Source organism: Delphinus delphis, chromosome 3 (assembly GCF_949987515.2).
Source record: "Delphinus delphis chromosome 3, mDelDel1.2, whole genome shotgun sequence".
Classification (NCBI taxonomy): domain Eukaryota; kingdom Metazoa; phylum Chordata; class Mammalia; order Artiodactyla; family Delphinidae; genus Delphinus; species Delphinus delphis.
Genome location: NC_082685.1, coordinates 163,674,409 through 163,687,513, shown reverse-complemented (window position 1 = coordinate 163,687,513; position 13,105 = coordinate 163,674,409). Strand labels below are relative to the sequence as shown.

At 40.9% G+C, this 13,105-nt stretch overlaps 1 protein-coding gene and 1 non-coding gene across 4 annotated transcripts in view; both read right to left on the bottom strand.

Annotated features, from left to right (window-relative positions):
• CTNND2 (catenin delta 2) overlaps window positions 1–13,105 on the bottom strand; it is a 937,337-nt gene that overhangs the window by 83,095 nt on the left and 841,137 nt on the right. The window lies entirely within an intron of this gene.
• On the bottom strand, window positions 1,710–1,816 carry LOC132423718 (U6 spliceosomal RNA). The gene has a single exon (XR_009519041.1). It is a non-coding gene; the product is annotated as a U6 spliceosomal RNA (small nuclear RNA).

The following is a 13,105-nucleotide window of genomic DNA, read 5'->3' as shown; positions in this document are numbered from 1 at the left end:
GGTCTGAGAAAGTAGTATGACGGACATAGAACTGGAGCCATAAGCAAGGCTCCCTAAACAAATACTCCCAAACTATTAAAGGGACCCAACAGAATGGCATAGGATTATTTTCAACTGGAGACATCTGAGATACACCAGATGCTGAAAGAAGCCTTTTCTGAGCTCCCCTTATCTGACTAAAGGCAGAGCTTCCTGAGAAGGGAGATGCCATAAATCCTCTCTCTGAGGAGCTTCCAGCCAAGAAGGAGACTGACCATTAGCACAGTGATGAGAAATTGCATAAATAAACTCTATAGAAGCTGCCATACACTCCATTTATTTCCCCCCGGAAGCCCTAGTTCCCCCTCCTTTCCACTATTAAGCTGGTATATAAGCCTTTACTCTTGGCTGTTCAGTGAATTACTCAGATTACTGAGTACCCCGCATGCATGTGACTCTACTGTCAATTAATTTGCACTCCCGCACACCACCCCAGCCCACGAAGACCTAAGTTGGCAGAAAAGAAGTTTTCCTCCCACAGTCTGATCTGAAGCCCAGAGTTGGGTGTGCCGGGGCATGCCAGTGGTGGGTTGTTTTAGAGGTTGGCTGTGCTTGGCGGTACTGTACGTACGTGGTCTTTGGCTCTGGAGAAAGAAAACCCTACCACGAAGAGCAAGGCTGGAGAGACTGAACTGCTACTGGCCTACACTTGAGATTGTCGGGGATGATGAGGTGTGACGGGATCACAGTGGGGCATGCTACAGCCACCTGGCCAGACAGGGCTCACAGTGGGCTATCTGTGTCCGCTGAAGACAGGGGAGGTCCACCTGCACCACCGAGTTGGGTTTGATCTGCCTACCTGGCTGCAGAAAGAAGTCATCTCCCAAGGCCATAGCCCCCGTAGTACTGTGGGCTCTCAGATACACCAGCTCCTGAGGACTGAGTCCAGTGCTGGGACCCTGGGCCAGGGCTGTCTCCCACCACTGGGCCTTTACTCGGTACATGCCGGAATCAAACTTAGGTGTTTGAGCAACAGATTCTTTTTCTGAGGATAAGTCCTTCACATCTCAATACTATCAGTGAATCACCTTTTGAGAACCTAAATAAATGCCATCGTTGTATCACAGCACCTAGCATGATGCCTTGAATAAGGTAATGTTCACTGAATGAGTTAACTTAGATCGTTACTAAAGAAATACTGACAAATGAGATGTAGAACAAATCCATTTAAATGAATCTGGGAAAAATTTAGTTTTATTCCTGTATTTGTGTGTTAGAGAACCTGACATAGTTCGTATAACTTATTTCAAAATAATGACGTTTCCTCTTCAAGTTGCTTATGTATTTTTTTCAAACTCCCTGATTGTTTCATTTATTTTTATTGTTTGACACTTTCTTTTAATTAAGACTCACCTGTTGCATTTCGTCATTTTGTCTCTTAAATTTCTCTTTTTTCTAAGTTTTTTTAAAATTGAAGTATAGTTGATTCACAACATTGTGTTAGCTTCAGGTGTATAGCAAAGTGATTCAGTTATACATATACATAGTCTTCTTTTTTCATTTCTTTTCCATTATAAGTTATTACAAGATATTGAACATAGTTCCCTGTGATAGATGGTAAATCCTCGTTGTTTATCTATCTTATATATGGTAGTGTGCATCTGCTAATCCCATACTCCCAATTTATGCCTCCCCCACTTTCCCTTTGGTAATCATAAGTTTTTTTCTATAAAAATAAGCAATGCTTCATGAATTCGTGTGTAATCCTTGCACAGGGGCCGTGCTAATCTTCTCTGTATCCTTTCCATTTTAGTAGATGCGCTGCTGAAGTGAGCACTGCTTATGTATTTTAAATTCATGGGCTCCTTGAACAATCTTAGTGGCACCTGAGTCTTTTAAGGATGCTAATACCCTTTGTAAATAATAATTTAGAGTTCAGTGAGAAGTGGCCCCGTAATTGTAAAAAGGGCAGTATGCATTCATAAGAGGAAATGGCTGGCCTTGTGAGGGAGCAAACACAGTACAGTGAACATGATCTCCACCCTGACTGGTATCAGAATTGCCTGTGAAGCTTTGGAGACACAGAGATGCTCAGGCCCCACGCCAGAGGCTTGGATTTAGGAGGTCTAGGGTCAAGTCAGCACATGTGTCGTTCTGAATATTTCCAAAGGTGATTCCATGTTGAGCCTTTTTCATTTACTCGCTGTGTGTGGAGTCCCTGCTTGTGCTGTATTGCCGTGACACAGGTCTATCTATATACCTGTAACTACCCTTTAACCGGCATTATAGACAACCATATGCCTCCGCCAAGACCTGAACTCCAACTCATGCCTCTGAGTAGAGGGCAGCTGTCCCAGGATGCTATCAAGACCAGAAAATGGCCTCATTCATGGGAGCAGCTAGGAAGCCAGAGGAAACAGTAAGCTTACAGGAAGAATGTTGATCGTTTAATGGCGTGGGTTGTGTGGACCATCAGTACTACAGAGCTGGGTCTCCACTTTGAGCAAACAAGTGTACAAATTCTGTTGGGAATTTGAAAGCAGAACCACCACAATTTTCCATTTCACGAGTCACATAAATCTCTAAAAATGGCTTGGGACAAAAATCACATTGCTGACAAAAACTCTGGTGGCATTCAAACATCCAGTTATATATAAGGTTAGGAAAATCATTCACCCACAGTCAATTAGAATTCAAACGAATGAAAAAAAAGTATTCAATTTATAAGAAAAAGTATCACAAAACTCTCTGTTTCCAATATCTATATTCATATCTGTATCTCTATCTGTCTATCTATCTATAGAATTGTCATTTAGTAGAGCCTTACTTAGAACTGCAAAAGAAGGAGGAAGCAAAATATTTTTTTTTCCTGCAAAACAAAACAAGCTCGACTACAAGGTGTCTCTAATGGTCCTCTATCAATTAGATTTTTATCTCCGGGAAGCAGTTCCCTCACTGCAGGCTATTCTCACTTCTAAATGTTTGACAAAGTCACCTGCCAAGACTTGCACACAGGTGAAAAATGGAAGATAACTTCACTACCAGACCATTTGTATGAGTGGGTCAAGGGGAGGTAGCCACCCTGCTGTGTTTATAAATATACTAGCAAAGAAGCATTTCCATTCAAATAACTTGGCATTTCACATATACACCCCTAAAACAATTTCTGCCACATGGAAAACTGAACAAGATAGAATGACTAGGTACGCTGTCCTGTTCTCAGGGATTCATCGATTCCCAGAAGAACTATAATAAGGGATGACTACACACACACACAAATTACTTGACAGACGAAAATTGCAGTAGTAAAATGTGACTATGCAGAATAATGAGCCTTAGGAAATCAAAGTAAAACAAATAATACCCAAGAAGAGAGTCTAGACCAGTGAATGGAAATCCACACTGCTCATCAATCTCAACTGATTGACCCTCTCCCCACCCCACTGCTATATTTTTTCCTGGGTTGGATCAACAGGCATGATGCCTCAACTATAGTGTATGAATAAGCTCTGCTTACTGTACTTAAACAAGACAAACTTAAAAGTGCTCCACAATGTGATCTACAGATAATTCTAAAATTATTTGTGTGCATGTGGTCTTATATTTTCCAGTAGCACTCACAAAAGAAACATTATCTCTTGCCTGCTTTACTGAAAGGGAAAGAAAAAGAATACAATTATGTAAGAAACCTATCTTTAGTTAATGAGCCAGAAATGCTTGTCTACCTGTGGCTAGGCATTTTATTTTTAGATTAGGTTTCCTATAGCTGTTTCTGTATTTAGAGAATTAAAATAATCGGACCATGACTTTAAATATCTTTTTGGTTTTCCCACTGGTGATACACCTATGACTATATCAGTCCTAAGCATCAAAGCCATTTTTCCCCATTTTTCTACTGGACATCTCTCCTGTCATATCTAATACACATTTCAAACTTTCAGCCCCAAACCAAACTCCTGATTCTATTAGCCTGTGTCCTCTCCTTCCTTTTCCTATTTATAGTGTTTTGCATTCCATCCATCAGCAAGTCCTGCTGGCTCCACCTTCAAAATACTTTTCCCAACCCCTCTGCTACAGCTCTGGACCATGATAACATGATCTTCCCAGACTCCTGAAATCAAACCTTCAATGACCTTTTTGCTTTCTGACAGTCTAGTCTCTGACCAGCAACGTGAGAGGACTTCAAGGACTGTAAATCCCATCACTCTCTCCCAGCCAAAGTCTTCAGATTCCTTCTCTAGGCTTAAAGACTTCTCTCACTCACCATCACCATCTCCAACTGTTCCTGTCTCATTTACCAGTTGCAAAACATTGACCTTCTCACCATTTTAGGCACATGCCAAGCTCCATCCTGCAGCAGGGATTTTGCTTCACTGCTCCTTCTGCCCAGAGAGCTCTTCCTCCAGAAAGCTTATCATGTGGTTCTTGCCCATCCCTCAGAATTTGCTTGGGTGTCACCTGGTAGAGGCCTCTCCTGACCACCCATTCAACACTTTCCTCCGCTTGTTATGCCCTAATCCCTTAAACTACAATATTTTGTTCACATCCAAAGCAGAAAGTGAATATTTTTTGCTTCGTTTTGAAACTCTTTCCATCATTGGACCATACATTCCAGGAGGCAGAAACTTTGATGCTCTACTGGGGTCAGCACATAATTGGCACTCAATAAATATTGGTCAAATGAATGAATGAGGAGATAATTTCACATTTTTGAAGTCAGCAGACAAGGACAGAATCACACTAACCCCTTGAAATATCCAGCTGTTTCTTAGTATAATGTCTTGGCAACTGTATTAAACCATCACATCAGACATTTATGGTATGAGAACTGAATTGTGGAGCTTCCAGTCTGAAAGCCAGACTTCTTTCTATTTAATTAGTCCCCAGGAAGTTTCAAATACTCTACCCATTGTCTCAATAATGATACTTTATATGTAGATAAGAAATTATGATTGAGCATAAAATTCATACTGTAGTCTATTAGCTTCACATGTAATCCTTAAATCTTGCCTGGTGTTTCTCACCAGGCAGTTGGCTGCTTTTCTCCACGTGGTAAAGCTCCCCCCCTGAGGAACTGCAGCTCAAAAATGGCGCATGTGGAAACAGCTTGTGAAAATACAGCTAACCCATCAGAGAAGCACATTCTCCTAACATCAACCCCTGGTCATGTGGGAGCAACGGGAAGGTCATATCTGGAGTCCTTCAGGGTCAGGCTACCCTGGGGCTGTGGTCTCCAAACTGGGCCCTGTGTGCCCGGGGACTTTGTGAAGACTCTCTGAGGGAACACAGGGCTTGGGGTTTACAGGGATCCCGTTTTCAGATCCTTGGCTTTCCTATGCACTCTTCCAACAAAACTGATCTGCTTGAAAACCCTCCCATGTGCATGTTCACAGCCTTCCTTACCTGACTGTACAGAACCTAGTCTAGTCCCTCCCTGCTCCTGAGTGGCAAATGTGCTCTAAGTCCAAACCAAGGTGTTTTTCTGCACAGTGTTAGTGTCTGGGTTGAGAAGGAAACAACTCTAATGACGGGCAGTTCATCCATTTTTTTTTTTTCCCAAAGAGGTAGTTTCCAATTCTTTACCTTCTCCAGAATGAAGAACTTCCTCAGGTTGCCATTGGATAGGTAACTAAAACTAACTTCTGGTGATGGAACCCAATGAGATTTTGAAATAAAATCCAAAAGAAGTTGAAAGAATCAAGTGATATTGCTATAAAGATCTTTGATTCCCTTCACCTTATCTGAGTGATGTTTCTCAGTATTTAAATCTATAAACATACATACACAATGAGAATAGAATGATACTGAATCCTGTTCATTCAAGCAAGAAGTAAAACTCATTTTTGACTATCTGAATTGATTGGGATAAAAGGGGTCATCCATCTAAGGGATACATTTCAAATACAATTTTACTTTTTATATCTAAAAATTTTAATCAAGATATATGACACATATATGTTGCTGTTTTGCTCGTGCCCTACTAAGAACTACAGTAATAACAATACATAAGAGAAACTTAAAGCCTAATACTACAAGAAATATTAAATTTTTTTTAAAATTTGTATATCTTTTGTTTGCAGAAAGAATGTTGAATAAAGAGACTTTTAAGCATTTAGTAAAATTCTTGGGGAATGTCAAATGGTCACATGCTCAAGAAGCAATAGAAATTATATATAATTTCTAACATTAACGAAGAACTTCCTTACATATTATTTAAAAGGATGATGGTGGATATTAAACCACTATGATATTCAGATCAGGTATACTTAAAAGAGGGATCTGTCAGATTTATCTTTGAAATGCCACACAGGAAACTACATCTTTGGCAACAGTTTATATTTAAAAATGTGATTCTGTGCAGCTAAAGAAACCATCAAGGAAATGAAAAGGCAGCCTATGGAATGGAAGAGGATATTTGCAAATCATATATCTGATAAGGAGTTAATATCTAAAATATATAAAGAACTCAGAGAAATCAATATAAAAAAACTCAGTCTGATTAAAAGTGATCTGAATAGACATTTTTCTAAAGAAGACACCCAAATAGTTGGACTCACTGATTTGTCTGTCTAGTTAGTTCTAGGCAGTTGCCGTTTGTTTATTCTGCATCCAGCTTATGCCAGGCCCTCAGCTTCCTTCCAGCGGCCCCGAACAGGAGAGGGTGTTTGCAGATGAAGCATGGGGGCTAGGCTGTAGTTGTTACTGTCACTGGTATTGTCTCTTGTCTGTAGTTCTGGTTTTCCTCCACTTCCCCAGCACTGCTCTCCAAGGATCACTCTCATTCCAAACCCCCAAATCCTCTGCTCCATTCTTGCCCAGAGCCCACCAGCCCAGCTGGCTGGGGGTGACCCAGGGAGCCAGCTGGGAAGATAAAAAGCAGGGTGGCTATGTGTGCTGCTTTAAGCTAATGTGGGAAGAAGACAAAGCCTGACTTAGTCAGTCTGTCCCTTCACATTTGCACCTAATTACCGTGGATGCAGTCATGTTTACACGTAGGAGATCACTTACCCATTTAAGATGGGCTGTGTGGCAAACTGTACTTAATTACTGAATGCTCGGCATTCATTGTCTGTTGCTCACAGATCATTACTATCCAATTGAGTAGCACAGTCACTTGCTTACCATTTAAAACATTGATCCAGGGAGGTGTTCTACTTTGTAATTCAGACGTTTTTAGCTAGTTCTAGTCCTTTGCCTAGTGGAAAATAGGTAACTGAACAATCCTCTATTTTCCCCTATAGTGATGCTTCAGAAACAATACGCTTTACCTTCTTTCAACAAATAGCCTTGTCAATATTCATCACCTACCCTACATCTTTTTGTCCACTAGCTCTTCTCCCCCAACCTGGGCCAGTAGTGAAAACTGGTGAGAATGGAATACAATTCCAGTATTGCTCCTGGGGGTAAGTGAGGTGTCACAGAAGAAGGTGACACTTAACACTAGGGTATACAGGATCAGGTCAACTGAGGGATGTTCAATGAAGCCAATGGAATTATTCCTTGGGTCTCCCCATTGTCTGATTTTCCTTAGTTCGGCAGATTAGCATCCAGCCAAGAAAGCAAGGTCAAAGGTTTGATCCTCAAGGGAAGCCATTAGCTTCTTCCATAGCTGATGCAGCCTCCCCCATACCAAACCCCAGAGATACCAGATTCAAAAGCAACTTAAAGCACGCACTGCCTAGCATCACCTATGCACATCAAAGAAAACACATTTTAATAAATCATCCAGGCAGGGGTATAAGGTCACAGCAAAGAAGAGTATATTTGGGAAGTGATAAGTAGCTTTAACTCAAGAAAAGCAGCTCACAGAAAGGTAACGCTAATACCCTCGTGTTTTGGAAGGATGCTTGCGAGGCAGGGTTATAACTCAAAGTATTAATTTGTATATTTTCTGGTTATTTTTCTCCTTCTTTACTTGCTCATTGGTACCCCGCGGGCATTTTTAGCTTGGGCACTGGCAGGCTTCCCAAGTGGTGGGGAACTCAGACACCCTGAGTCGGGAAGGATGGCACTAAGGGGACACCCTGCTTCCATCAGAAAAACTGAGACAGTCCCTGTAGCCTTCTCGGCCCTGAACTCTATTGTCAGCCTTACCCTTGAATTTGATGTTTCCAAAAAGCTCTTTACAATCATCCTCTTGATTCAATTAGTCTTTAACCATAAGGGGCTTAATTAAGTGGAAAGGTAAAGTTAGAATCCTTTGCCAAACTGAAGAGACTCATGACATCTTCACCTAAGTGTGTGTTATGAAAGATTATTCTACAACAGGGAGCTGATGCCCACTTGATATTCCTACTATGTGTAAATACATTTGCAAGAATTCATGCTTTGTTTTGACTCTAGCTATCAGTACCTTTAGTGGCAATGTTAACTGAAATCAGCTATTTCAAAGCCATCATCCATTACATACAATAATGTAAAGAGGAAGTCTGAATCAGAATAATTTCTGGAGAAAATTTCTGTGTCTGTTGCAATCAAAGAAATGGCATGTCTCAGAGAAAAATGCTCAGAGGATAATGACTTCAGGTTTAGACTGCAGTCATTATAAAACATTTCAAAATTGGGAGAAGACAGTTTTCCAGGAGATTAGCAGGCTGTTTTTATTTACGATGGGTCTTACAGAGATTTAAAGCAGTAGTTCTCAACCTTGGCTAGATATTACAACCTCCAGGGAGCTGAAAAATAAGTGCTAATAACTCACTGTCTCTGGGGATGGGCTCCGGTGATGCCAATACACAACTGAGATCAAGAATCATGGTCTGAAAAAGTGTTATTCAACTGCTTTTGTTTACATAATAAAAATAAGGCTTGGAGCTCTATTTTTAGGGATGTAGTGGTGGTGGTGTGTTCAAGGTGAGGAAGGAGGGTGAGGGTAGGTATGTAGGTCTCATTTGTCAACGATGATATGCTATAGGTTATCACTGCAAACCAATTTTGAATAATTAGGAAAATCAACATATAATATTGGTAATTTGGTTGATAAAACTGCAATATTATGACTTCAACCTACTGTGCATTCAAATAAAACCTAAAAATTATCTGCCAGATGCTGGAACAGCCCTGTTCTGGGGGTTCCAGCAGCAAACAAGGAAGCTACTCCCTCTGCTCCCCTGGAGTTCATATTCTAGCAGAACGATGCAACACCTCCCTGTGGCTGTCATCACATTCATATGATGCTAGGCATTGCCAGGACTTTCAAAAGAAGCATAAAAAGAGAAAACACAGAAAGATGCTTTTCTTATTCCTAAAGAGCTACTGGCTTGGCCGAGGAGACGATACTGCTGCATCCATTAGCATTATGCACTCATATGGGTCTTGTGCACAATACTCCTTATGTGCTAAATTTGGGAAAATACATTGATAAACATGAAAGAGTTCAAATAGAGCACAAAATTAAAGAAAGAGTTCTCAGGGACGCTCTGTAAAAGGGGTGGAACTAGAATTTGTCTTGGAGGATGGGTAAGGAGTAGATAGAAAGGAGGTGGTGAAAGAGCAACTGTGGGGAGTGGGGGATAGAATAGCTCAAGTGGAAAGAGAAGGGTAAGAGCAGGGACAGTGGGGAGAGAGCCCAACTAGAAGGACAGCTGTGAACTTAGGAACAGTAAGTATTGAGGTTGGGACTTCCCTGGTGGCACAGTGGTTAAGAATCCACCCACCAATGCAGGGTACATGGGTTTGAGCCCTGGTCGGGGAAGATCCCACATGCCGCGGAGCGACTAAGCCCGTGTTCCACAACTACTGAGCCTGCGCTCTAGAGCCTGTGAGTCACAACTACTGAGCCCATGTGCCACAACTACTGAAGCCCACGCACTTAGAGCCCATGCTCTGCAACAAGAGAAGCCACTGCAGGGAGAAGCCTGCACACCGCAACGAAGAGTAGCTCCTGCTCGCCACAACTAGAGAAAGCCCACGTGCAGCAATGAAGACCCAACGCAGCCAAAAATAAATAAATAAATTTATAAAAAATAAAAAGTAAGTATTGAGGTTGGATAGAGACAGTGAGAGTAAAATTATTTAAGGTCTGAAAAATGTAGGTAGTGCAGGGATCTAAACATCTCCTCTGACTCAGAAAGTAATGACTGGGCTGTGATGCACAGAGACATCTCCAGAATCCGTATGTGCTCAGCTTCTAAGCCCAACTGTAGGTTAAATACTGACCATGCTCTTGAAACATTTGAATCAGTGGTAAAAACTGAATTTAACTAAAGCCCAGATACAGCTAAAATACATGTTTGATTAACTCAGCCCTCCACCTTAGCAGACTGATAGAAGAAATGGGGTATTTTGTTGGAGGTATGCATTATCGACTTCAGTCAATTCTGATATTTTAACACACAATGTCTAGCATAAACAAGAAATCACAAGACATGTAACAAAGCAGGAAAATGAAGAGAAAGGGTAGTCAATACAGGCAAATCCACAAATAACCCAGATACTAGAATAAGCAGACAAGGACTTGATCTGTGATATAAATGTTAAATATCAAGTGGAGAAATGGACAACATGCATGATTAAAAAATGAACAAATTCAGCAGAGAAATGGAAACTATAAGAAAGAACCAAATGGGAATTCTAGAACTGGAAAATACAATGTCAGAAATAATGAATTTATGTGATGGGCTTTACAGAAGATTGACCCAGGACAGAGCCCTGAAGCAGAGTGGAGGAGAAAAAGCCAAAGGAAAAGAAAGAGGAAGGAAGAAAACTAGGAAAGTTTTCTCTTAGGAACGAAGATGTATGAATATTTCAAATGCTTCTCAGAGGTTGGAGCAAGATCAGAAGAGAGACATGCCCATACTAGGAAGCATGGAGACTCTTGCAGGGGCCTTAATACAAACTGTTTTACTGAAAAATAAAATCAGGTGGCAGAGTTCACTTTGTATCATGCATATCATGGAAACACCGACGATTCCTTTATTGGAGGATTTTAGGAAGGTCAGGGTGGCAGCAGTGATTTGGGGGTGGGAGCTCAGAAAGGTGAGAGGGACAAAGTGACCCAGGTAGGATGCCATGGGCGTGCCCTGGACTTGCCATACTGCAGGCTGAAATTGGAAGGTGAAATACACATGAAGAGTAAGGAATTCAAGCAACTCCCCAAAAAAGTGTCAACAAGATATCCTGAAGGATTTACCGTCTAAGGATAAAGAAAAGAAGGAAAAAAACCCAAAGTGTCTATCCATTTCTGTCACTGGAAAAATAGGGACAAATAAAAAACTAGGGTTAGGGTTAGTATCTGAGGAGTAAAGGGGAGGATGACCTGAAAGTTCAACCTTTTGAGGTTCAGGTAGAGTGACAGAGCACAGGTGTCTCGTATTGGGCTGTGGAGGTGGGAGGCCGGTCTTGGGTAGAACTTCTATATTGTTTCCTCAGCATGGCACACATAGAAAATGCTAATACCTGTACTGTGTCCTGGGGTCAGAGCTGTGCCCTGCTGGGGGCTACAGATCCAGGCGCTTGCTCCCCAGACCTTCCTGAGGGCTGAGGGCATCAAAGTTGCAGCACATCTGTGACCCATTCGTGGTACACAGTGGGGGGAACTCTGGTCTAAGGAAGCAAGTTGAGGCCTTGTTTCCTGCAGTAGCCCCAGTGGTCCCTCCATAACTATTTGCTGCTGAGTGAGGCCTGTGGCTCTTCTCTCACACACACCCTCTATTCTCACTTTTTAAGAGTAACAAGGTTGCTAAATAGACATTTCTCCAAAGAAGACATACAGATGCCCAACAGGCACATGAAAAGATGCTCAACATCACTAATTATTAGAGAAATGCAAATCAAAACTACGAGGTATCCCCTCACACCAGTCAGGATGGCTATTATCAAAAACTCTACAAATAATAAATGCTGGAGAGGGAGCAGAGAAAAGGGAACCCTCCTATACTGTTGGTGGGAATGTAAACTGGTGCAGCCACTATGGAAAACGGTATGGAGGGTCCTCCAAAAACTGAAAATAGAGCTACCATGACCCTGCAATCCCACTCCTAGTGGGCATATACCTCCCAAAAGATGAAAACTCTAATTTGAAAAGACACATGCACCCCAATGTTCATAATGGCACTATTTACAATAGCCAGGACATGAAAGCAACCTAAGTGTCCATAGACAGATAAATGGATAAATAAGATGTGGTACATATATACAGTGGAATATTACTCAGCCATAAAAAAGAATGAAATAACGCCATTTGCAGCAACATGGATGGAACTAGAGATGATCATACTAAGTGAAGTCAATCAGAGAAAGACAAATATTATATGATATCACCATATGTGGAGTCTAAAAAATAATAGAAATAAATTTATTTCCAAAACAGAAACAGACTCACAGACATAGGAAAAAAGTTACGGTTACCAAAGGGGAATGTGGGGGAGGGATAAATCAGTAGTATGGGATTAATTCATACACACTACTATATATAAAATAGATAAACAACAAGGTCCCACTGTATAGCACAGGGAACTATATTCAATATCTTATAATAACCTATAATGGAAAAGCATCTGAAAAAAATGTATATAACTGAATCACTTTGCTGTACACCTGAAACTAATGCAATATTGTAAATTAACTGTACTTCAATTAAAAAAATAGATAAGTACCCGTCTCCCCCCCAAAAAAAAAGAAAAGAAAAAAAGTAACAAGGTCACTTATAGTGGACCTGACTCTCACACAAACACTAGTCGGTATTAGTCCGTGGAGTTAATATTCAGTTAAAAAGTTTAACATCACTTTCCATTTCATAGCTATGACATTCCTCTCTGATGAGTAAATTAAAGTGTTCAAGCCTGCAAGTGAGGACCATGGGAATTTCTTATCCTTCGATCTACCTTGCACATTGAACACCCTCTAATGTTGATGCTGGAATATTAGTAACTCCTAATGAAAAGCAACATGTTGTATATTACCATACGCCTGCACCATTCTGGTTTGTACTCTCTCGAGTTCAACTGCCTACATTAAATAGTAAGGATGATAAAATCTGGGATTCAAAGGATATTACGTGCTTTAGGAAACAAGCCGCTTGTCTTTTATCATTCCACTCCAAAGCCAGTATTTTACCTGACATTGTTCAAAGATGTTATCATACACAAAACTGAATAGGGAATTCCATTTTAAATTTGAAAAAACA